We start from the raw sequence: 24,385 nt of genomic DNA on the forward strand, positions 1-24,385 counted from the left end.
AACTGATTAGGTACAACTACTTGAGCAAATTCACAGCTCATCAAGGACAACATAGCTTCAGAAAAGTCTTCCTTAGCTAACACATCGCCTCATTCCTAGTACTCTCCAATATTGTTTCAATTCTACATTGTAAAAGGCCACACTGGCAGTGCCTATTGACATCTATTGTACACCATAAGAGACATCACCTGCAGGGCCTATTAACTTCTATTATGTGCTGTAAGAAACATCACTAGTGCCTATTAACTCTGTATCATTCAGCCTTTATCTGTGGCAGGGTGGGTGTTAACTAAGCCTCCTGCCAATCTGATCTGAGAATAGCTGAACGTGAGTGCGTGGGATGTGCAGTTTCCACTGCCAGGGGATTATTTTTAAACACAGTCAAAGCATATGAGGCAACAAAGGAAGAGAGAGAGATGAGAGGGAGCTCATTCATAGCTAACCTCTAACCCTCTGCTGTACTCATAGCAACTCCTAAACCTATCCCTGCTCCATTCCGAACCAACCCCTAACCCTATCCTCTGTCCCACTTATCATCCCTTAACTTTATCCTCAATCCCACTCCATTCAGAGCTACTCCCCAACCCTATCCCTTATACCACCTATAGGCCAACTCTAACCCTGTGTCTGCTGTACTCATAGTTAACCCCTAATCCTATCCATGCTGCATTTTGAACCAGCTCCTTAACTTTATCCTGTACCCAACTTAACCTTATCCTCAATTCCACTGCTAATTCCTAACCCTCAGGTTACTGATAACCAACCCCTAATCCTATCTACTAGTTCATTCAAAGCAGGGGAGGGAAATGAAAGCAGTAATGCCAGAGGCATGAGGGGAATATGCTCAAAACTTCACAGTAAAAACCGATGGGCCGCTGTCGCAGCCGTTATTGTAGCGATTTCAAAAAGATGAGTCGTTCTCAAAAAACCAGGCATGCAAATGAGGTTGGCGGAGAGTAGCGAAGGCTCGCTAAAGTTACTTGAGATGAGTCACTGGTGATAGTGATTGGCACATGCTCAGAATACACCACAAAAGAGGCGTAAATGTGTGCATGTGCCGAGAAAAGCAATGCCGTAAGCACACATATCATGTGCGTACCTTATTGGAGCATATTAGGCGTGCCAGCACTATTGGATGAAGTGAAAGGAGGGGAAATGCAAATGTCAGCTTTCGACTGCTATAATTCATAAACAATATTGCTGAAGGGCAGTCAGGTAAGATTTCCCTCTTTGTGGATGATACCAAAATCTGCAATGGAGTAGACGCCCAGGATGGTGTGACTAACATGAAGAAAGACCTGGTGAAGCTTGAAGAATGGTCTGAAATTTGGCAGCTAAAATTTAATGCTAAGAAATGCAAAGTTATGCATTTGGGCTGCAAAAACCCAAAGGAACGGTCCAGTTTAGAGGTGAAGAACTTATGTGCACGACAGAAGAGTGGAACTTGGGTGTGATTGTATGTGATGATCTTAAAGTTGCCAAACAGGTTGAAAAGGTGATGGTGAAAGCTAAAAGGTTGCTAGGTTGCATAGGGAAATGCATGGCCAATAGGAAAAAGGAGGTATTGATGCCCCTGTATAAGGCTTTGGTGAGACCTCATTTACAGTAGAATACTGTGCACAATTCTGGAGGTCACACCTTCAAAAAGATATAAAAAGGATGGTGTTGGTCCAAAGGAAGGCTACTAAAATGGTGCGTGGTCTTCATCATAAGGTGTATGGGAACAGACTTAAAGATCTCAATCTCTATACTTTGGAGAAAGGGTGGGAGAGGGGAGATATAATAGAGACGTTAGATAGATTGTGAGCCCACCGGGACACCAACACTCTTCAAACTTTGCCTAGCCACACTTGGCACATGCTTAGACAAACAAGGTATAACGTCATACAACTACGCAGACATTATCACCATCCTCCTGCCTTTCGACCAAACCATCCCTAACACAACGAACAAACTACACATTGCACTAGAAACGGTGTCAAAATGAATGAGAGACCACAAATTGAAACTGAACCAAGACAAAGCCAAATTCTTACTTGATTGGTGTAGCCCGACTTTACTACAGGAAGAGGCGATTGAGTAGATCGCAAATGATTTTCTTCACCCGCTGACGCTCCAGCTGCTCTCTCTCTCCTGCCTCCCCTGCCTTTTGACAATGCGGTTTCTCAAAATTCACGGGGGTTCCTGTAACGGAACCCCCAGAATTTAGGGGGAGTACTGTATATCAAATTAACTGTAACTGTCCTAGACCCCCCCAAGGACTGTCCCCCCTAACCATCATGATCATCCCAACACTACTCTTTCCAGAATAAATATGGGTAACGGTGGCGTAGTAAGGGGGAAGTCCGTCCCGGGTACCATTTTGCTTAGGGCATCAGTACCCCATCCTCCGCTTCCACCCCTCCCACTCCTCCCCCTGCCGTGTGTGCGCCCCCTTCTCTTCTCCCATACCTTTTTAACTTCGGCGCAAGCAGCCACCAACGTACTGCTCGTGTCAGCTTCGGCACTCTCTCTGACATCGCTTCTGGGACCTATGCCTAAGAAGTGACGTCAGAGAGAGCGCCGAAGTTGACACAGGCAGTACGTTGGTGGCTGCTTGCGCTGAAGGGGAAGGGGCACATGGTGGGGGGGGAGGGACGCCGCACACCCTTGCTACGCCACTGGTAACAGAACCTCCATGTTGTTTCTTTGTATCTTTATTAGGATGGTTCTGTTGTTTTGCTTTGGTTATTGCTGCACTTTGGTGCCCCCCCCTTCCTCAAAAAAAAAAGCTGTTGCTAAGTAACTGCCTAGGCCTGCCTAATGATAGAGCCAGCCTGAATTAATATGCAATATCTGCCTCCGTAGCTCATTACATTCCTGTGGACATGGCAGCAGGTGGCTGACGGGAATCCTGGACAGCATGTGCTATATCAGGGATCTCAAAGTCCCTCCTCGAGGGCCGTAATCCAGACGGGTTTTCAGGATTTCCCCAATGAATATGCATTGAAAGCAGTGCATGCACATAGATCTCATGCATATTCATTAGGGAAATCTTGAAAACCCGACTGGATTGCGGCCCTCAAGGACTATGAGACCCCTGTGCTATATGGTAGTCAAAGGAGCCCTGATTGAGCTCCTGTAATATCTTCCAAGAATAGCTAAATCCAGCTCTGGTTCTAGGTTACTTTCTGATGTGTTTTATTCTGTTTTCTTGTCTCAAGGCATGCTTTTCTTAGTTTGTAAACCTGAAGTTCATTAAAAAGAAACAAAACGTCCTTCTTTTTGTCTAATTGTAATATCTTATATTTAATTTATAACAATTTTATTGAAAGAATCCAGTAAGAAATACAATAGGATAATACAAAAATACATTCATCACAATAAGAATCATAATAATAATATTTCATACATATTTATATCATTCCTCCAAATTAAATTTCCATATGAACTAATTCATTTCTTTCTACACCCCCCTTGATTCCATCCCCTTCCCCCCTACCCTTCCCTCCAAATGAAATCCCCCACCCCGGATGAATGTTGACAAAAATAAAGAAATAAAATAAATATCTGGAATGTAAATAGATAACCTTAGCTTCATTGTAAATCATTGAGAATTAAACTTCTTGTTCTTGGTGAAAGATTTTGAATATAAGGATCCCAAACCTCCATATTTAAACCTAGAGGGTGATTATCAAGCGTTAGAGATGATATCTGCGTTAAACATGCATTCATAAGGATGTTAGCTATTGGCCATGTCTGCATATTCTTAGCATATACATTTCCCACTGATAATGCCAGCGTATGTGCAAATGAGGAAAGACTAAAGAGGTTAGGACTCTTCAGCTTGGAAAAGAGACGGCTGAGGGGAGATATGGTTGAAGTCTACGAAATCCCGAGTGGAGTAGAATGGGTACAAGTAGATCAATTTTTTACTCATCAAGATTTACAAAGACTAGGGGGACACTCAATGAAGTTGCAGAGTAATACTTTTACAACCAATAGGAGGAAATATTTTTTCACTCAGAGAAGTTCTGGAACGCGTTGCCGGAGGATGTAGTAAGAGTGGTTAATGTTGTCTTCTTTTTTTTTTTAAGGTTTGGACAAGGTCCTGGAGGAAAAGACCATAGTTTGCTATTGAGATAGACATGGGGGAAACTACTGCTTGCCCTGGATTGGTCAAAAACAACAAGTAGGAGCACTATAAACTTAAAACCACTTTATAAACTGCCAGAAGGAGCTCAGAACCATCCTTCAGGCAGTTTATAAAGTGGTTTTAAGTTTATAGTGCTCTTACTGATTGTTTTTCATGAATGTTTCACCATTTTGGAATACTAGTTTGTAAATTTATTACCCAATAGTGACTTAAAGGGGTGCCCTGGATTAGTGGCATGGAATGCTGCTACTATTTGGGTTTTTGATAATCAAAGAAAAGGGGGTATAATGGATAATTTATACGGAACTTGCTTTGAAAATTTTTTTCCGCACATCAGTGTCTAACTTTTCTTTTATAATTAATGTGCCACTTCTATTAACCCACTATTTTTGCCATTCAAATGATACCCTACTTTAACAATAAGGTTGCATCATGTAAGGCTCACAAATTTGGAAGTGGCACAGCAGCAATATTGTCCCCCGATAAAGGCTGATTGATAGCTGAAACGCTCCAAATCAGGTTGAGCGTCAGGTAGTTCATGGCCCTCCAACGTTGGTTTTGGCTGGAAAGTCATTAAGATAAGTGTTGCTGTTCTTCTTTAAAGAATATATTTGATGAATTGATTTGTTTTGATATCACAATTAAATTAAAGAAATAACCTTTAAAAATTAATGATAGAATCAAACCCTCAGTTAGTTTTTAGTCTTTATATTAAATAAATCAATAAACAGTTAAAGTTGAGGTTAGGAAGGAGGTTTTGAAGTAAATGATTATACCACATGCATTCAGGATGAAGACTTGAAATAACATCCATGTTATAAGAGGTCTCTTTACTGACAACAATGATACTTCAAACCTCTTAATTGATTTGCTGGGGGGTGAGTTTATTGTTAAAATAGGGTATCATTTTAATGACAAAAATAGTGGGTTAATAGAAGTGGTACATTAATTATAAAAGAAAAGATAGATGTGCGGAAAAAATTTTCAAAGCAAGTACTGTATAAATTATCCATTATACCCCCTTTTCTTTGATTATCGATACTTATTTGTGGGTTGGATAACTTAGAAGTTGATCTACTTGTGTTGTTACTATTTGGGGTTTTGCCAGGTACTTGTGACTTGGATTGGCCTCTGTGAAGAGGGGATACTGGGCTAAATGGTGCAACGGTCTGACCCAGTAAGGCTATTCTTATGTTCTTTAATGAAAAAAATCTTGCTCTCATTGGATATATATGATGGATGTACTATCCAATAGTCCTTTAATAGATAATCTCAAAAGTCTTGCACACCAAAAAATCACAGAGTCACAAAAACAGTCTAATTCAACTATTCATGAAGAATATCCTTATTGAGGACCGTAAGGGGTATCAGACAACCCGACAAACAGCATAGTTTGAAGGGAGAACTTCTTCATTTGCCCCTCGGAACCTCTTCCTCCGTTTTATCGTTTTTACTTTGCTTATTGCATTATAAGTTATTTTTTGTCAATGTGAATTATCTTATCGTTTCATATGAACATATATAAGGTTACTTAGCTTTCAGCATTTAGCTTAAGATCAATCCCCTGAACGCCAACGCGTTTTGGATGTCTTTGTCAAGGCGACATGGGGAGCTGAAAAACCAAGAAACAAATCATTAGGGTTAAGGCCTCCGACCAAACTATTAACAGGTTTTTAAAATTTTTTAATATTTTAGGACGGCCCAAACCCACCCATTATTCAACATTACTTACATTCATAGCAAACATGCACAGCGTACCGCCAACCGGCTAGAAAAGCAAGCCGCGGCGTTCTGACTCTGGGATTTAAATACCCCTCCCAAATGACGACATATCCGGGGACACAAACTACATTACCTCATGACATTTATAGAGAAAAGAACCTCTTTAAACCAAAGCTACCTCTTAACCTATTAAGGAGACAATTTAAACCCTAAAGCCAGACTTAAAGGTCAGCTTGGGCTAACCAGTCCGAAGATTCGTTTAACCCCTTAGGGGACATCGAGTCTAGTATGAACATCCACCGGAGCTCACAACGGTTAAGCCTCCGGACAGTGTTCCCACCCTCCCACCCTACATTAATACGGTCCATAACACGCCATTTAAATCTTTAAGGGTATGGCCGCAGCTAATCCAATGACGGACCAGCGGAGAAGATTCAGTATGAGTGTGCACTCTAGATTTATGCTCGGTCAAACGGACCCGTATGGGGCGAGTTGTTCTGCCCACATACAGCTTGGACAGGGGCATTGAATAACGTAAATAACGTTATCCGAATTACATGTGGTGTTATGTTTGGTCTTATATATGGCCACGGTACTGGGATGAGTCCAACATTCCCCCGGGATAGTGTACGCACACCACTGGCATTGACCACAAGGTAGGTGATTCCCACTCACGAGTAACGTTCTCTCCTGAAGTTTATGGTGATTTAACATTTCACCCAGGTTTCTTCTTCTTCGGTATGAACATAACGGTTGATCATCGAGAGTGGGAATGACCAACCTAGGGATATGCCAGTGCTTCTTCACAATTTTTGAAACCCGGTGGGCAAGGGTAGAAAACTCCTGAACAAAGGCCACCGTATCAAGGGAGTTATCGTCCCTACTCGTATCCTGCAACAACCACTCTCTATGAGCATTTTTAGCTCTTTTGTCCGTTTGACCGAGCATAAATCTAGAGTGCACACTCATACTGAATCTTCTCCGTTGGTTCGTCATTGGATTAGCTGCAGCCATACCCTTAAAGATCTTAAATGGCGTGTTATGGACCGTATTAATGTAGGGTGGGAGGGTGGGAACACTGTCCGGAGGCTTAACCGTTGTGAGCTCCGGTGGATGTTCATACTAGACTCGATGTCCCCTAAGGGGTTAAACGAATCTTCGGACTGGTTAGCCCAAGCTGACCTTTAAGTCTGGCTTTAGGGTTTAAATTGTCTCCTTAATAGGTTAAGAGGTAGCTTTGGTTTAAAGAGGTTCTTTTCTCTTTAAATGTCATGAGGTAATGTAGTTTGTGTCCCCGGATATGTCGTCATTTGGGAGGGGTATTTAAATCCCAGAGTCAGAATGCCGCGGCTTGCTTTTCTAGCCGGTTGGCGGTACGCTGTGCATGTTTGCTATGAATGTAAGTAATGTTGAATAATTAGTGGGTTTGGGCCGTCCTAAAATATTAAAAAATTTTAAAAACCTGTTAATAGTTTGGTCGGAGGCCTTAACCCTAATGATTTGTTTCTTGGTTTTTCAGCTCCCCATGTCGCCTTGACAAAGACATCCGAAACGCGTTGGCGTTCAGGGGATTGATCTTAAGCTAAATGCTGAAAGCTAAGTAACCTTATATATGTTCATATGAAACGATAAGATAATTCACATTGACAAAAAATAACTTATAATGCAATAAGCAAAGTAAAAACGATAAAACGGAGGAGGAGGTTCCGAGGGGCAAATGAAGAAGTTCTCCCTTCAAACTATGCTGTTTGTCGGGTTGTCTGATACCCCTTACGGTCCTCAATAAGGATATTCTTCATGAATAGTTGAATTAGACTGTTTTTGTGACTCTGTGATTTTTTGGTGTGCAAGACTTTTGGGATGTACTATCCGGCATTCATAACAATGAGGGTTAATGCATTCCTCGTAAGGCAGGACTTAGAGCTTAGAAGGCACAGTCAGAGTCCCGAGAGGGAAGATCTAGTGTTGATCAGGCCTCCTGGCTTGAATCAGCTAACTACAGATAAAATGGACTTCCAGGTCCCCATAATTAGGGTTACCAGAGGTTCGGATTTCCCTGGACATGTCCTCCTTTTGAGGACATGTCCGGAGGTCCAGACGGCTTTTTAAAACCCGGCACTTTGTCTGGGTTTTGAAAAGCCTCTCTCAAAATTGCAGTCAGGCAGGAGGGCAACACGATGATGTCATGCGCTTGTACATACGCACCCAACCAGAGCAGACAGCAGGGGGTGGGGCTAGGGCATTGACTGGATTGTGATAGGACGGGTGGAACTGGGCAGGTCTGGGGGTCTAAGGGGGTCCGGATTTTCTGAACGGAAAATCTGGTAACCCTACACATAATTATGCCCCAAAGATTAAAATTTGATTTCAGGGCTTGAACCACCCAACCCCAGACCTCACTTTCTTTCTCAATATGCCTGGAATATCTTCACTCGGTGTAATGTCTCCAAACAGATTCACTCTGCTGAACTTCAACCCTGTGCCAGGGTATGTTGGAGATAATCTCTGATTCCTTGCTAATGCTCATTATAGCATAAAGGTTGCAATGATATAGCTAGGATTTCTACTTTTTAGTAGGCTCTCAGAATAACATGGATGGGCATGATGCAGTATGGATGTTGGCACTGCCTCCAGTTCTTTTTATTACTGGTTCACATCACTACCACTAACTGGGTTAGCATGAATCCAAGGTGGTGGAGCTATGACCCACCTAGGCCCTCCTGTGTTGTCTCCTCTTTTATTTATTTTTCTAAATTTAGAAACAGAAACATGATGGCAGCTAAACGCCAAATAGCCTATCCAGTCTGCTCATCCCTAAGAGATCCCGCATGTCTGTCCCACACTTCTGTAAAAAAGTATTTCCTTAGATTACTCCTGAGCCTATCACCTCTTCCTTTCATCCTATTCCAGGGCTGCCCAATTCCTGTCCTCGAGATTTACTGGCAGGCAGGTTTTCAGGATATCCTCAATGAATATGCATGAGACTGATTTGCCTGCAATGCCTTCTTGGTATGCAAATCTCTCTCATGAATGTTCATTGTGGATATCCTGAAAACCTGGCCTGCTAGTAGATCTCGAGGACCAGAATTGGGCAGCCCTGTCCTATGCCCTCTCATGCTGGAGTTTTCCTTCATCTGAAAAAGGCTCACCTCCTGTACATTAATGCCACAGAGATATTTAAACATCTCTCAAGAACACTTTCGTAGTGACAAAAAATCCAAAATTTCAAAAAATGTCACTCACCAGCAGTGGGTTACCACAATAAGATCAAACATTAAGATATAAAACAGGTGGAGAAAAAGCCTCAAAACCTTATATCATGCAACAATCTTTGATGATTTTCAGCTGGCGTTCTTATTGTCATCGGCAAAAAACTCACACCCTTGTAACAATGTTTAAAGATCTACAGGGGGAATAACCCACTACTATGCACAGTAATCCCAAAAAAATTTCAAAACGTTATAATATTTTTTACTATTGTTTTAAATGTTTTTAGCCTTTTTTTAAATAGTTTTACAAAAGTTTTCAAGCTACAAAGCTTTAAAGTGTAACATGCTGAAAAAAACAGATGCAAAAAACTACTTAGCTCTGGCGCCAGAGAACTCAATCAAAAGGCAGCTGCCGGTCTTCAGTGCACTTCTTTTTCAGCAGCAGTAATCCACAGCCTCATATAGAAAATTCAAAGACTTCAGGACACAGCTAACCAAGCTCCAACAAGCACTCATTTCACCAACTTTCAATTGGTTTCTTCAGGGATTCGAACAGCTTCAGACATCAGAGTGTGCACACCCAGCCTTAATGTTTGATCTTATTGTGGTATCCCACTGCTGGTGAGTGACATTTTTTGAAATTTTGGATTTAAACATCTATCATATCCCCTCTGCCCTACCTGTCTGTCCCTATATGTTTTATGACAATGACCGCTAACCAATTTTGTAGCAGCCCTCTAGAGTCTAGACCAACTCCACCCTATTTATATCTTTTATGTCTCCAGAATTGCACACAGTATTCCGGATGGGGCCTCACAAGAGACTATCACCTTCTTTTTCCTGCTGGCCATTCCTCTCCCTATGCACCCAAGCATCTTCCTGGCTTTGATTGTTGCCTTTTCTACCTGTTCTGTCACCTTGAGATCGTCAGACACAATCATCCCCAAGCCCTGCTCTTCTCTCGTACACAGAAATACTTTGCCCCATATACTATAGCTTTTGTGGTCTAACTACAAATGAATAGACTGGAAGCCTTTTTTCAGTAGTAGCTCAAGGTGAGTTCTATACATACAGGCACATTAGGTATTTTCTTGTCCTTGGAAGGCTTATAATTAAAGTTTATACCTGAAGCAATGAAGGGTTAAGTGACTTGACCAAGATCACAAAGAGCTGCTGTAGAATTTTGAAATGAATTCCCTTGGCTGTTGCTCTACCAGGGGTGGGCAGTCTCGGTCCTCGAAGACCGCAATTCAGCCGGGTTTTCAGGATTTCCCCAATGAATATGCATGAGATTTATCTGCATGCACTGCCTCCATTGTATGCAAATGGATCTCATGCATATTCGTTGGGGAAATCCTGAGAACCCGACTAGATTGCGGCCCTTGTTGCCAACCCCTGCAACCATTAGGTGACTTCTAGTCCTCTCACTTGTGGTTAGACCACAAAAGTTAATTTTAAAAACTTAAGAGGCTCATGGCCTTTGGCTGCAGCAGGGATGTTATCTTCATCTGCTTAAGCTAAGGGTGGGCACCTCTTTACCTTGGGCAATATGTGAGCAGTATGAATATTCCACTTCTCTTCCTGTCATAGAAAAATGAAGGCCAGCACTGGTCGTCATACATGAAGAAGGTCATGGCACTACTTAAAAGGGTCCAGAGAAAAGCGATTAAAATGGTTACGGGGCTGGAGGAATTGCCATACAGTGAGAGGCTAGAGAAACTGGGCCTCTTCTCCCTTGAAAAGAGGAGACTGAGAGGGGACATTTCTGCTATACTGTTTATTTGTATAATTTAATCACTGTTTTATATTTTTATTATCTTATCTAACCACTGTAAACCGAGTCGAGCTTTTCCAGATTGAGGACCCGGCATACAAAACTAAGCATTAGATTAGACATGATCGAAACATTCAAGATAATGAAGGGAATAGACCTAGTAGATAAAGACAGGTTGTTCAGCCTCTCCGAGGTGAAGAGAACGAGAGGGCACTCTCTAAAGTTGAAAGGGGATAGATTCCGTACAAACATAAGTTTTTCTTCACCCAGTTTTTCTTCACTGGAATGCTCTTCCGGAGTCTGTTATAGGGGAAAACACCCTCCAGGGATTCAAGACAAAGTTGGACAAGTTCCTGCTAAACTGGAATGTACGCAGGTGAGGCTGGACTCATTTAGAGCACTGGTCTTTGACCTGGGGGCCGCCGCGTGAGCGGACTGCTGGGTACGATGGATTTATCAAATCAAAATAAAACTTGAAACCACTGGTCTGATCCAGAAGCAGCAATTCTTATGTTCTTATTATATGGTCTATCCTGTCTGACCATCCATGCCATCTATTATCCTTTCTTCTTCCCTAGAGATCTATGTATTCTTGAATTCAGATACAGTCTTCGACTCCACAACCTCCACTGGGTTGCCATTAAACACATTCATCGCCCTTTCCATAAAGAAGTAGTTCTTCCTGAGTCGGCTCCCTTTTACTTTCATCCTATGTTAGGGTTACCATATCATTGTTTTTATATCTATTGTTATATTATTGCGACATGCCTGTCTGTTATTGTTATTTTCATGTTTATTGATTGTATTTATATGTCCGTCATAGATGGCGATGAGAACTGGTTCACAGTTTTTTATATATTAAAAAATAGATGTGAGGGAGTATACTCTACCTTTGGAAAATGTGGTAAGGGAGTATGATCTATTTTATACATTATGATCATACATGTTTTATATATACACTGATGTTTATATACTTCTTGGTTCACAACGCCTATTAACTTGGGTTTATTTGCATATACATTTATGTTTCACTTTTATTTTTTATCAGTATGGTCCTATTAATGTGTCTTTTATATTTCTTATATACCTTTTATGGAGTTTGTCACCAGATATCACTAAGTACTATTCATATTTTATTCAATGTGGTTATATATTCATTTCTTTTATGTAATTTTCTATATTATGTGTTTAAAGCTTTGATTGTTTTGAGTGACAAGCTAGCCCGCTGGTCCCTCCAGACAATATGGTGGTTTATGTACATCAGCTGGTCTGGAAAGCGTGTTACGTCGCACATTGGAGACAGCTTTAAAATTGGGTCCTTTCAAAGCTTTCCTTTTTACAGCAAGACGCTCGGTGTTAGTTGGCAGCATTCATATCATACGAGATGTAAGTAATGCTTTAAAGTATTCACTATATGTTCGGCAAGTTGAGTTTGGGTCTAATTGTTGCAGGCTCCTTTTCCGTGTTTGGTTTAGTTTAAATTTTAGCGTTCTTCTGGCCGGCTGTTTTTTCTATGCAGGCCATCGCAGCGCACGTCGGCCTAGATTTTATAAGCCTCAAAGCATAGACAAGATGTAAGTAATGGTTTAAAGTATTAAATATTCATTTGGTAAGTTATTTTTGAATTTGTTTTGGTACAGGCTTCTTTTAAATATAATTGTTTAAGTTGGGTTTAGCTAAGTTTTGTGTCCCTCAGGCCAGTCGGTTTTTCAATGTTGGTCATCGCAACGTACGTCGGCCTAGTCTTTGTAAGGCCCAAAGCGTAGATTTTTCATTTACCACAATTTGTTGTCCATGCTTTAATCAAATTGCTTGGCTTAGCACCTTTTTATTTACAATAGAATAGACTCCATATCTCAATCAAATTGCCTGTTTTTGTACTTTTTGGTTCACATTGCATTACCAAGTGGGGTAGCTTGTTTATTATAAATTTTAACATTTCAGTATGGTGGTCACTTCATTCATAAAACCTATTTATTTATTAATTCATATAATTTTTATGTTTATGTATGTGTTTTTAGATGATTTTTTATCCCCTTTTTTTTACATTATAAGATGACACTCCTTTTTGATTGAGTTTTGGTTAAATCTATTTGAGTACCAGCATACTTCGAATATCATCATTCATGACTTTTAAGGTATGGTTTGATTAATTTTTAATTTTTAATTATTTTTTTACTTTTTATGGTAACTGTATGTTTAATGTATAATTAATTTTTTTAATGATATCTCGGTGCGAGTTCTATGAGGCTTTTTCCTACTCCTTTGTGTTTACTTTACTTTTTAATTATGGTTTTAATGATATAATATGTGCTAGTTTCATAAAATTCTTATTTTATAACATTTATTGTATTATACTGATCGATAGATTTTATCATTGTTATTAAAGTAGTGTTTAAGTGCTTGATTAATGTTTTTATGATATATATGTGTCTTCATGGTCGTATGTTTATATATATTTTTTATATATGATTTGGTTTTTATATGTATCTTGGTTTAATGATTCTTATTTAATATGAAGTCATTCATGCTCTTTTTATATGTTAACATATGTACTTATAGACTCCTGAGGCAGGCCTATTGGCCGAAACATGTACATGTCGAGTCATTGAGTCATTGAATGTATCATTGTGATATTGGAGGAATAAAGATCTTCATATTACCAGATGAATTGGAGGACACTTTTTTAGTGCACATCATTTTGATCTGGACAATTCCATTCTGGTTTCTGCAGGGTTACCATATGGCTCCAGAAAAAGGAGCCATTGACCATTAGAGACCGTACGATGAGCTAGGGCAGGGGTAGGCAATTCCGGTCCTCGAGAGCCGGAGCCAGGTCAGGTTTTCAGGATATCCACAATAAATCTACATGAGATAGATTTGCATCTCGAGGAGGCAGTGCATGAAGATCTATCTCATACATATTCATTGTGGATATCCTGAAAACCTAACCTGGCTCCGGCTCTCGAGGACCGGAATTGCCTACCCCTGAGCTAGGGAGCCCACCACTAGAACGGCTCGTGTCTCAATCACTGCACTACGTGCTTCTTTTGTGAGTGATAATTATTTTTACTTAACACACAGTGTTAAACGTTGTTTAAAAGTGTGAAAAAGAAAAATTTAGCTTCATTACGCTGTAACATATTGCCGGTCTGGGGTCCTGACGCGTTTCGCCATTGGCTGCGTCCGAAGACCCTGACTACCACAGCTCTCAAACTTATTTACACTGTCTCTATTATTGAAACATTCTAACTGGGGGACAGAGGAGCGAGAGAGGGGAGTGAACTGCTAAACTGTTTGGGGAGCCAGACTTAGCTACATCACTTAGTTCCACCCCTCATGGTTTTATAGACTTCTTAGTTGTCTCTTCTCCAAATAAAGAGCCCCAACCTCTTTAGCCTTTTTTCATAGAGAAGCCATTCCACTTCTTAAATCATTTTGGTTGCCCTTCTCTGAATGTTTCTAGTTCCACTATATCTTTTTTTTGAGTTTTGTGAGTTTAACATATCAATTTTGTGCTGCCACAGAAGCTTAGATATTCTTCTTGTAATTAGCTTTGATTAGTTTCAGACCCTGAAAGAAAACAGACTTGTCCAAATAAAACCATTCATAGAAACTATAAAGGATTCTGTTATTGTTAAATCTTGTACGATTTCTCTCAGACTTTTCACTCTTATTAGCATGTAAAATGTTAGATTTTATGTGTTTCCTTTCTTCTAAGAACCAGTTGTTATTAACTCTCTTCATGAGTTTTCCTTCTTTTCTACCCTTTACAATGTTCAGTCTCATTAATTTTATTTAATTAAAAAATAAATAGTCTGGGCTATCTAAAAGTCTAGGAGAGTAACAATTCAAAACAATTCATATATATTTTCTTTTTATTTTATAACTCTTTTATTATGCACCAAACAAATAATGTGGGGATGTGTGCCTGCTGTCCTTGGTGAACACCTGCTACAGGTAAGCAACTTTGCTAAAGCTGTTAGCTTAGCAGGGTTTAAAAAGGTTTGGATAATTTCCTAAAACAAAAATCCATAAGCCATTATTAAGATGGATGGAATAAGCAGTGGATTTCCCCTAGTATAAACAGCATAAAATATGTTTTAGTAAGTACCTGGCAAGATCCCATGACCAGAATGGGATGATTCATCATGGCTAGTTCATCGTGGGATGTTTATCACAGCCGTGCTGACTCGTCCTAGACACTGCCCTTCTACAGTCTAGTTGGCTTTCCTTCTGCTCCACTCCACTCAATAGCAAGAAAAGAGAGAGAGAGAACGGCTGGATCTGCCCGTGGAAGGGGAGTAGGTGAAGTTTGGGGATGTGTGGGGTACATCACCCTTCCAAACGAGATCTCATCCAAATGACTCAGTGTCGGTAGGACCCCAGGCTATGAGGCACCGGTGTGCCTGGCGAACAGTGCCAGTGTGGGCACTGATGCTGTTAGGTATACTTTGGGGGGATGTGGGGGAACATTTCAACCCTTCCCCGACATGAGGTCTTATGTTTTATTCCAATGACTCTCGGTGTCAGGGTGATGCCGAGCTATGGTGCATTGGTGTGCCTGGCGAGCAGTGCCAGTGTTGGTGCCGGTGCCAATCGCCCAATGTGTGGTGTCCATTTTTTGACTCTCGACTTCCTATTGGTTGGGTCCTTATTACTTTAGAAGGGGCTGACGTTCTGGGTGTCGGTCGGTACCGGAGGCTTCAAGGAAGCTGAAACATCTGACTGTTGACCCCTTTCAACTGAGATTCTCATTTTCTTTGATGGTGAGAGGGAGACGATGTAGACTTCCTTTTAATAACTGAAGGGGATGGGTCTTTCAAATATCCCGGGAATATTTCATAGGACGATTCAGTGCTGATATGGCCACGCTCGCTGAATCATCCTGGATCCCTTGTGACCTGGGTTGGCCACTGTTGGAGACAGGACACTGGGCTTGATGGATCTTTAATCTGTCTCAGTATGGCAACTCATATGTTCTTAAATTATGATGTGTGGTATTTATTGTTTTATAAGACAAAACAATCGCATAAAATAAATGATGCCACTGTGCATTCAAATAAGATTTTTTTTCCACCTGTTTCTTTGGTAAGCTGCTCCTTGAAAAAAAGGCTTAGTCACCAGCAAACACAAAGTTCCATGCCTTTTTTATTTTTTCCTTTGGTTTAATATCTGCCTCAGGCTCAGCATGATCTGATACAATTCCCAAATGAAGAGCAAACCTGGTCTCCTCAGCCCAGCCACTGAGGGCCCCTTTTACAAAGCCATGGTTGCGATGCTGCCACTGTAAATGCACAGAAGCCCAATCAATTCCTTCGGTGCAGCTACCTCAGCTTTGTAAAAGGGGCCCTGAGCTAATTTACTGTACTTTAGGATGCTGCTGTCAACACTAAGCAGTGTGAATGTTAACAGCACCTCTAAGTTCTGTTCTTAGCCTGGGTCACTGCCACTGATTGGACGGACCTGACTCCAAATTACAGGTTTCATAATACACCAGAATGAGTTTGTTAGACATCCTGGACTGGCATAGAAAATCACCCTCCCGGAACTGGATAGCTTGGCAACTCTTCTTGTGCCCATTTCCTTTAGGTTCCTATATAGATAAATTCTATTGTCCTTCTCTCTCTTTTCAAAATCTGTAATATCTTTGCTCTTCACTGGACAGCTAATACAATTTTCATTTAAACCAGGGGTAGGGAACGAGAGCCGTATTCCAGTCGGGTTTTCAGGATTTCCCCAATGAATATACATTGAAAGCAGTGCATGCAAATAGATCTCATGCATATTCATTGGGGAAATCCTGAAAACCCAACTGGAATACGGCTCTCGAGGACCAGAGTTCCCTACCCCTGATTTAAACTAATAATTCAGAGCTGTCTAGTTACCAATAGGGAGCCGTTTTGACCATTCCTCATTTTGAATTTACATCTTGAAGCACTATGGGAGTTGTAGTCCTTTACTCTACTGGTTGAAATCAGCGCTACAGGACCCACAATGCAATAGGATGGAATGTCAGAAGCCCTGGACTGGCTTACACTCTTTTCCTGGAATTGAATAAATTGACAGCTCTGGTAATGTTTTTCGGCTTCCTCCTATGGAAGTATAAACGTTCCTTCAAAGTGCATTTTAGTTATTAAAGTTATCTTAATGACATTTTTCCCCAAAACAAATCCCTAACGCACGTTTTAAGAGTGACAACACAAATGTTCCCGAGTTGTTTCCTCAAATACTAATCAAGGCGCCATGATCCCCCTCCTCCCTTGACCATCTTTTAGGAGAGAGCTACCGAGTGGGGTTCATTATCCTAGATGAGAAAACTCAGATTCGCTATAGCACGGCAGCCTGTCTGACCTCGAACACTCCTCCCCAACGGAACTGTGTCACTTTTCTAGGGCAGCACTCCCCCCCCCCACTCTCCCCCATCCAGGAGTGAGAGGGAAGTGTCATTGGCCCTGTTTTGAATTGCACAAGTGAACACAATTTCCAGCTCGGACGGTGCTGGTGGGGGCTGATCGCTCTGAGGAACAGGTGCAATCCGGCGACCTCCTCATAAGAAAGCGGCCAGTTATGGGCCATTTCAGTCCAGGCTATCTGGGGATTCAGACTCACTCCCGTTTCTCTTTCCCCCACATGGAAAGGGAGAAGGTTCCGGAATTCCTGCGGCCTGGATATCGTCTTTGGGGGGGGGGGGTTTGGTTCCATGGGGTTCAGGGTCTCTCCCCTAGCTGCAACGGCAGTCCTGGGTTCATAGCGCTACTCTGGAGATCGGGATCCCTTCGACTGCAGTCTTGACCCTCCCCCCACCCCTCGGACTCCTCTGACTGCTCCTGCGAGGGCCCCACACGCCGATCCCGACGCTCCAGTTTGTTAAACCTTCCGAATCGCTTCCATCCTTTCGTCTAGATTCGGTTGACTTTGTGTATATGGAGGACAGAATAAATAATTGCAATCTGGCTGTCGCTACATGGGTGAGACATTAAAAAAAAAAAAAATCATAAACACCCCCCGACCCCCATCTCTTTATTCACTTCATCATCAGATCCCCCCAGCCTTCACTACCTAACTCCTTCCCTTATCAGCTTGGCATCAAGCCTCAGCCCCACATCCCCTTCATAGCCAAACCCCAAAGCATTCCCATAACCTCTTCATTACCAAACTTCCCATCTCATTCCTATCCTGTTCACCACACACACCGACCCCATTTTTATCATTACCAAATGCCTAACTCCATCCCCTACCCGCTTGTCCCCAAGCCTTGGATCCCTGCCTTTATCCCCTTAATAGCCAAACTCCAAGGATAACCTATTCATTACCAAGCCCCCGACTCCATCCTCTATTCACTTCTTAACCAAAGTATGAAGCCCTTCCCCCTTCATACCCAAACCTTGAGCCAGTCCCATATACCCTTCACTATAGGCCAATCCAAACCATCCTCTACTAAAATCCTGACCACCATCATCCTCTACCTCCTTCATAACCAAATCATCAACCATATTTCCCCAGTTCCTTCACTATCACAAATCCCCTATCCCTTTCCTAACCATACTCACAATCCCACCTGGTAGCCCCCTTCATAACCAAACCTCTTAACCTCATCCCCTTTCCCCATCATAAGCAAACCCCTACTAATATTTGCTGTACCCTGTATAAACTAAAACCTACCTATCCCTACTTCTGTCACAACCGTTCCGGCTCCCTTCCATCCCTGTATAGATTTATCTCCTAACATCTCTTCCCTTTCATAACTGAAGCACTAACCCTATTCTCTACCCCTTACAAACCTAAAACTCTGACCTCTGTGGCCCCTACAGTCTGAGCCTGGAGCAAACCTTCCCTGCCACAGATTGATACTGTGCTCCTGTGACTTTTTTGATTTATAACAATTTTTATTGAAAGAATCCAGTAAGAAATACAAAAAAGATAATACAAAAATACATTCATTACAGTAAGAATCATAATAATAATATTTCATACATATTTATATCATTCCTCCAAATTAAATTTCCATATGAACTAATCCATTCTTTTCTACACCCCTCTTAATTCCTGTGACTTTTAACATTTCGCCTGTTGTGGTCCCTATAGAGTCCTACCGTAGGCTATAAAAGCATAAGAAACTGTCTCTCCAATGAGTTAGATGCCCGCTCCCAGACCTGCCTTAGACCAGACCCCTTTGATCTGGGAGATTTCAAAGACGATTGCAAATTCCCTATATTCATTTCCTGGATGCTACTAACCTCTGTTTTTATAAGCTGTATGACATGCAGCGCTGTACAGGCACCTTTTCTGTTCATAATGGGTTCACAATTGAAGTTATCCCTGGAGCAACGGAGGGTTAAGTGACTTGCCCAGGGTCACAAGGAGCTGCAGCGGGGATGTTCTCTTTCAACACCCCCACCCGTATTAAAACACCCCCCACAAATCTCTCACATCCTCCTGCATTGGTCCAGGGCCGCTCTCTTTTCCTCTTGGGAGGCTTCCAGATGCAGAGCTGATGTGATCCAGAGATGCTGGAGCTAAGGCTGCCTGAAAGCTATCATCTAGGCAGCGGGGTTCCTAGAGAGTACCTGCAGCCATAGAAAAGAGACATCTCTAGATACCTCTATACACTGGGCCATTTTCAGAAAGAAGTTTCAGGGCAACCATCAGTAATACATTTTTAGAGACAGCCATCAGCCAGTTGGCTCCAAAAATTACCTCTAAACACTGCCAAGAAACACTGTCATAGAGATCCAATATCCCGCTGCACCAAGAAGGAGCCATTTCCTCAGACAGCCCACCAGTTAGAGACACCTGTGGTACCCCACCATCAGAGAAAAATCATCTCTGCACACAGATAAATATATTCACTAAGATGCTACCAAATACCAAGAGACACCCTCAGAATCCCAGTTATTCAATACATGAAATCCAGATGCACGTTTTTGCTGAGGTTCCCTCTCTGCTCAGAATGCAGCTGAAAGAAAGGGGAAATCACTCCAGATGTGTGTAGTTCCGCCACTGATACAACCCTGCACTCCTGCCCAGAGGGCAAACATCTCCACCCAAAAGTTCTCTCTCGCCCATGTGCAGTAATTGCCCTGGACCCTCGGCATGCCCTTGTCGCACCTTAAGCACTGAGGGGGGGGGGGGGGGGTTCTCATTCTATTTAAAAATCTATTACAAGCACAATATCTATGAGAGCCAAGGTCCAAATCCTGCTTCTTCCACTGATGAACCTTATGACCTTGGACAAGTCACTTAACCCTTCACTGCCTCACACGGAACTTAGATTGTAAACCCTCTGAGAAAATACCTACTATTGAGAAAGGCATGAGCTAAATCTAAATAAATATACTAATCCATGTGAGAGCCTGAGACAAGGATTTAGACAGCTGAAGTGATCTCTAGGAGAAATATCTTACCTGTGAGTCCCAGGAGGATGATCTGGATGGAAGTAGCAATCTGTCTGTCCGTCCTGCCGGTAGGAAAGGGGTGGATGGGGGGCCCGGGCAGCAGCAGGGAAAGAGGGAGCCTCGGGGTCTGAGAGCCAAGGAGAGGATTAATGAAAGCAGCCTGTCCGGAAGTGGTCTTTGGGTGTCAGTCAGTCAGCCAGATTCTCTCTCTTACCCGGAATAGAGGGATGAGGTTTTTGCACTCTGATTCTACCCCAGATCATTTACCTTGGAGAAGGTGTCGGTTTCCTTCTCAAGATCTGCCAGTTACCCCTCTACTCTTGGCAAGCTCCCAGTCCCTGATTAGCCCTTAGGTTAATCACTCACTCTGCCCCTCGCCACTCTGTCCCTAATAGATATCTTTTCCGCCACAGGTCTATCTAACCCTCCATCGGTCCAATCCTCTGCATCGTGCCCTGCATCTGTCAGTTACCCTACAGCTGGTCCCTTACAACTCCGCTCCCCATGATCAGTGGCTCCCGTGGATGCCTCCCCCTGTGTCCTCACAGCAGCCCGGGCATTTGCCCATGCTCCCCACCCTCCCTCCGGGAGCTCCCTGGCTCATCTGCAGCCCGGACTCCCTCTTTTTTCCTGGCTGCCGCAGGATGGCTTTGGATCTCTCTTTTTCGTCCCTTACCTGGCCAAAGCTAGAGAGACCATCACTGGGCAGGGAGGACAAGCCCTGGCCTGGGTCAGCCTGGGGATGGGGGGGGACACAGGCTGGCCCCAGCGCCAGAGCAAGGGCTGGTCAAGGCATAGATAATAGTAAAAAAAAAAAAGCAGAATAACAACCCACTGTCACCACTGCTGCAATCAGTTTGCTCCACCCTGGAGTCTGAGCAGCCAATATCAGAGGCAGACTGCTGAGACACGGGGAGGGGCGGGGAGAGAGGGGGAAGATAGAGAGAAAGAGAAGAATATGGAGGAGGGGGAGAGACCACAGGGGAAGGGGAATGATAGAAATGGAAAGAGAGGGGTAGAAGAAAGACCTACTGAAGAGGAGAGGAAGGAGATACAAGGGAGGGGGAAGAGAAAAGACTAGACCCTTTATGATGGGTATATCGGTACACAAACACGTTCACTAACAGACACACCACCACATGTGCAGGAACAGACGAGACGACAGAAAGATAAACTATATTCCTACATTAAAATATGATAGAAACAGACAGGTGGTCAGGTCGAGTCCCTGTTTCTAGAGTAAATTTAACTGCAATAACTGGACTAAGGAAATCTCTGCCTAATAGAGAATCAGTAGCATCAGCACTGCAGAATATGAGGGGATTAAAGAGTCTGGAACCTGGAATGGCAAAGCCTGCAGAGGAGGAGACAGGATCCTTCCAGCCTGCACAACCCATCCAGAAGATAGGGAAAAAAAAAAAAGGGGGGGGGGGAGAGGTTTAATGACAGTCCAACTGCATAACACACTGTAGAAGAGGCAAATGATGGCCAGCGCAGTCAGCAGAGGATCTGCAGGGTTTCAGGATAAGAAGTGACCGAGAAAGTGAAAGAGGACAGAAAGACGGAGGGTTTCTCGATTACTGTACTTTGGCAACACCTGTCAGGTGAAGAAAGTTTCTTGAATCTGCGTCCACCCAACTAGAAACCTCAGCCTGAACCTCCTCATTCCTAACTCTCAGCCCATCTCTATAATGCCAGGCGAGCTGATGATGCGTTCAGCACTTGTACCCAAGAACTGCATGGCACAATTTACAGCTGGGCTGCAGTGCTTATTAAAAAAATATCTGTTCCCTTGCAATTATCGTTATAGGAAAGCGACTTTCACAGGGTGGCGTGGTACATTTCTCACATAAAAGCTAAAGATTTTGAGTTTTTTTTCACACTCCCTTCACCTCCCCTCCCCCCCCCCACATTTTATTTATTATTTATTATTTTTTTTTTTACATCATTACCAGTTAGTGAAGCTCTCTTTTCCTTGAGGATACACTGAGCTACTGGAATGGGGCTATATTTCCAAAATAGCAGACTTCTTTCCCAGGAGACTATACAGAGGCCTTCAGGGAATAATAACAGATTGATTTTTATCAAAGATAAGTAGCTGTTAATGGATGGGCAGACTTTGCTTGCTGTCATTTTCTCTGTTAGAGATTTACAGCTGGTTATTCTATCTGGGGAAACCTAGCTGAAGTTGATGACTAAGCTGCAACAGTGCAGAGAGAGTGTGTGTGTTTTAACAGAGCAGCAAGGAAAGGCATGCCTGCCAAAGCGTATGGGGGCCCTACGTGAAGATCATATTTGATAAATATACTGATAACATAAGGTGCATTAGGGCCTTAACGTGCGGAATAGCACATGCTAGACCTTAATGCCAGCATTGAGCTGGCGTTATTCTAGAAGCGTACCGTGCGGTTTAGCATGTGGCAATTTTGTGCGTACGCTAAAAACGCTAGCGCACCTTAGTAAAAGGAGCCTTATATGCCTTGTAATGTTCTGAATGACATTATGGTTTTGTTTTCTGCATAATCTTACCGGTTTTATTTGGTAGTTATGGAAACCCAATATTTTAAATGGAACAAAAATAATCTATTTTTACAAGAAGGGAAAGGATTCCTTTCTTGGCCAGAAATAAGAGATTATTGTGGGCTGGAAGGCACCACTCTTCCCCCGACCAAAAAAAACTGAAGTTCACCCTTAGACCTCTGTTACTATTTCTGGTTAGAATTTTACAGATATACATTGACTTTATATAATCATCATCCAAAATATGAACATTTCCTAGGGCAGGAGAAAAAGAGGAGCAAAAAAGAACATACCGTATATAGATATTGAGGGATTCATAGGGGAAGTTTTTGCCGGCCTGTGCGTAAAAGATATTTTGTGGAAATACTGTAATATGATGCATTTTAATTTTCAAAAATAAAAACTAATAAATTCTAGGAAATGGAATGTATTATAAAAGGTAGCTATCTTCGAGCTCATGCTGAGAACAAAATATATTTTATAGGATATATCATTAAAATATAATGTGCTTTAGGCCTTATGTATGGTGTAGCAGCGCCCCCTGGTGTCTCATTTGCCAAACTATGGTGCCTCTCTTTTTGAACCTGTGGGGAATTTATACCTCCAACTACCCTTAGGCATACAGGTATAGGTGGATTGTACAACCAACTGCTCACCTCCCAGAGCTGGTATTAAATATGCTGAGGTCCAGGGAAGAAATTTAAGAGGGGCCAAAAAGCAAGCAGTATATCCTTCAACTTCAGGTAGATTTGGAGGTCTCTAGAAGGCTGAAGGCTAAGGACCACCTCTCAACTTCTTTCTTCAGCTCAAGATGTAAAAACAAAGGCAGATGCTTCCTTTCCCCTCTGATCCCAACCAAGAATATTTCCTCCTATACAACCAGTTTTTCATTCATTCATAGTCTCCAAGACTCTAAGAAACCTTCACTGGCTGGTGAGCTCCACCTTTTATTTACCCCCCAAACTTCCCATGCATCTCTTTCCAGCCTGGCTTATCCTCTCTGGTACTTCTATCCCCTCATACTCATTAATCTACCCAGTACTGTACTTTGCTCTTTGGTCTAACTCATCCTCCACCCAGTATTCTCTCTGCAAAACTCATCTATGGTCTCTTGTGCCTTCACTCCCCCCCCCCCCAGGAATAGTCTAATGGTTAGAAAAGTAGCCTGAGAACCAGAAAAGCCTCTTGTCTTGGGTAAACCTATCGATTCATAGTAACATAGTAAATGATAGCAGATAAAGATCTGAATAGTCCACCCAGTCTGTCCAATGGTTACATGCTTTATAAAGTCATGATTAAATTAAATTGTCTTTTTTCTTTGATATTTTTGGGCCATAGACTATACACACTTCTCCATCCATATTCGCTGTGATAGGGAATTAACAGAACCGCAAATACTGAAAAACCGCAAATAACTTTTTTATATGTTATTTGCTGTTTTCTATTAAAAACCATTGGGAATATGGTGAAACCGCGAATAACATGGTGGGAGACCTGGCCTGTTCATGAAGGAGAGGCAAAACACGGTGAACAAAGTGCTGGGAATCAACGATTTTCTCTGTAAACACTTGGAATCAGCGATTTCTCTATGCAAGCTGATGTAATTTGGGGGAAGGAGCCGCAAGCT

General features: G+C 42.2%; 1 protein-coding gene across 1 annotated transcript in view; it reads right to left on the reverse strand.

The window, feature by feature from the left end:
• Positions 1-21,019, reverse strand: part of LOC117364438 (sodium/calcium exchanger 1-like) — a 79,775-nt gene extending 58,756 nt beyond the window's left edge. The window contains exon 1 of the mRNA XM_033953600.1: positions 20,248-21,019. The gene's annotated coding sequence lies outside the window, so the exon portion shown is untranslated. The remainder of the gene's footprint in view (positions 1-20,247) is intronic.
• Between the last annotated feature and the right edge of the window lie 3,366 nt (positions 21,020-24,385).

This window comes from Geotrypetes seraphini, chromosome 8 (assembly GCF_902459505.1).
Source record: "Geotrypetes seraphini chromosome 8, aGeoSer1.1, whole genome shotgun sequence".
In the NCBI taxonomy this organism is placed as follows: domain Eukaryota; kingdom Metazoa; phylum Chordata; class Amphibia; order Gymnophiona; family Dermophiidae; genus Geotrypetes; species Geotrypetes seraphini.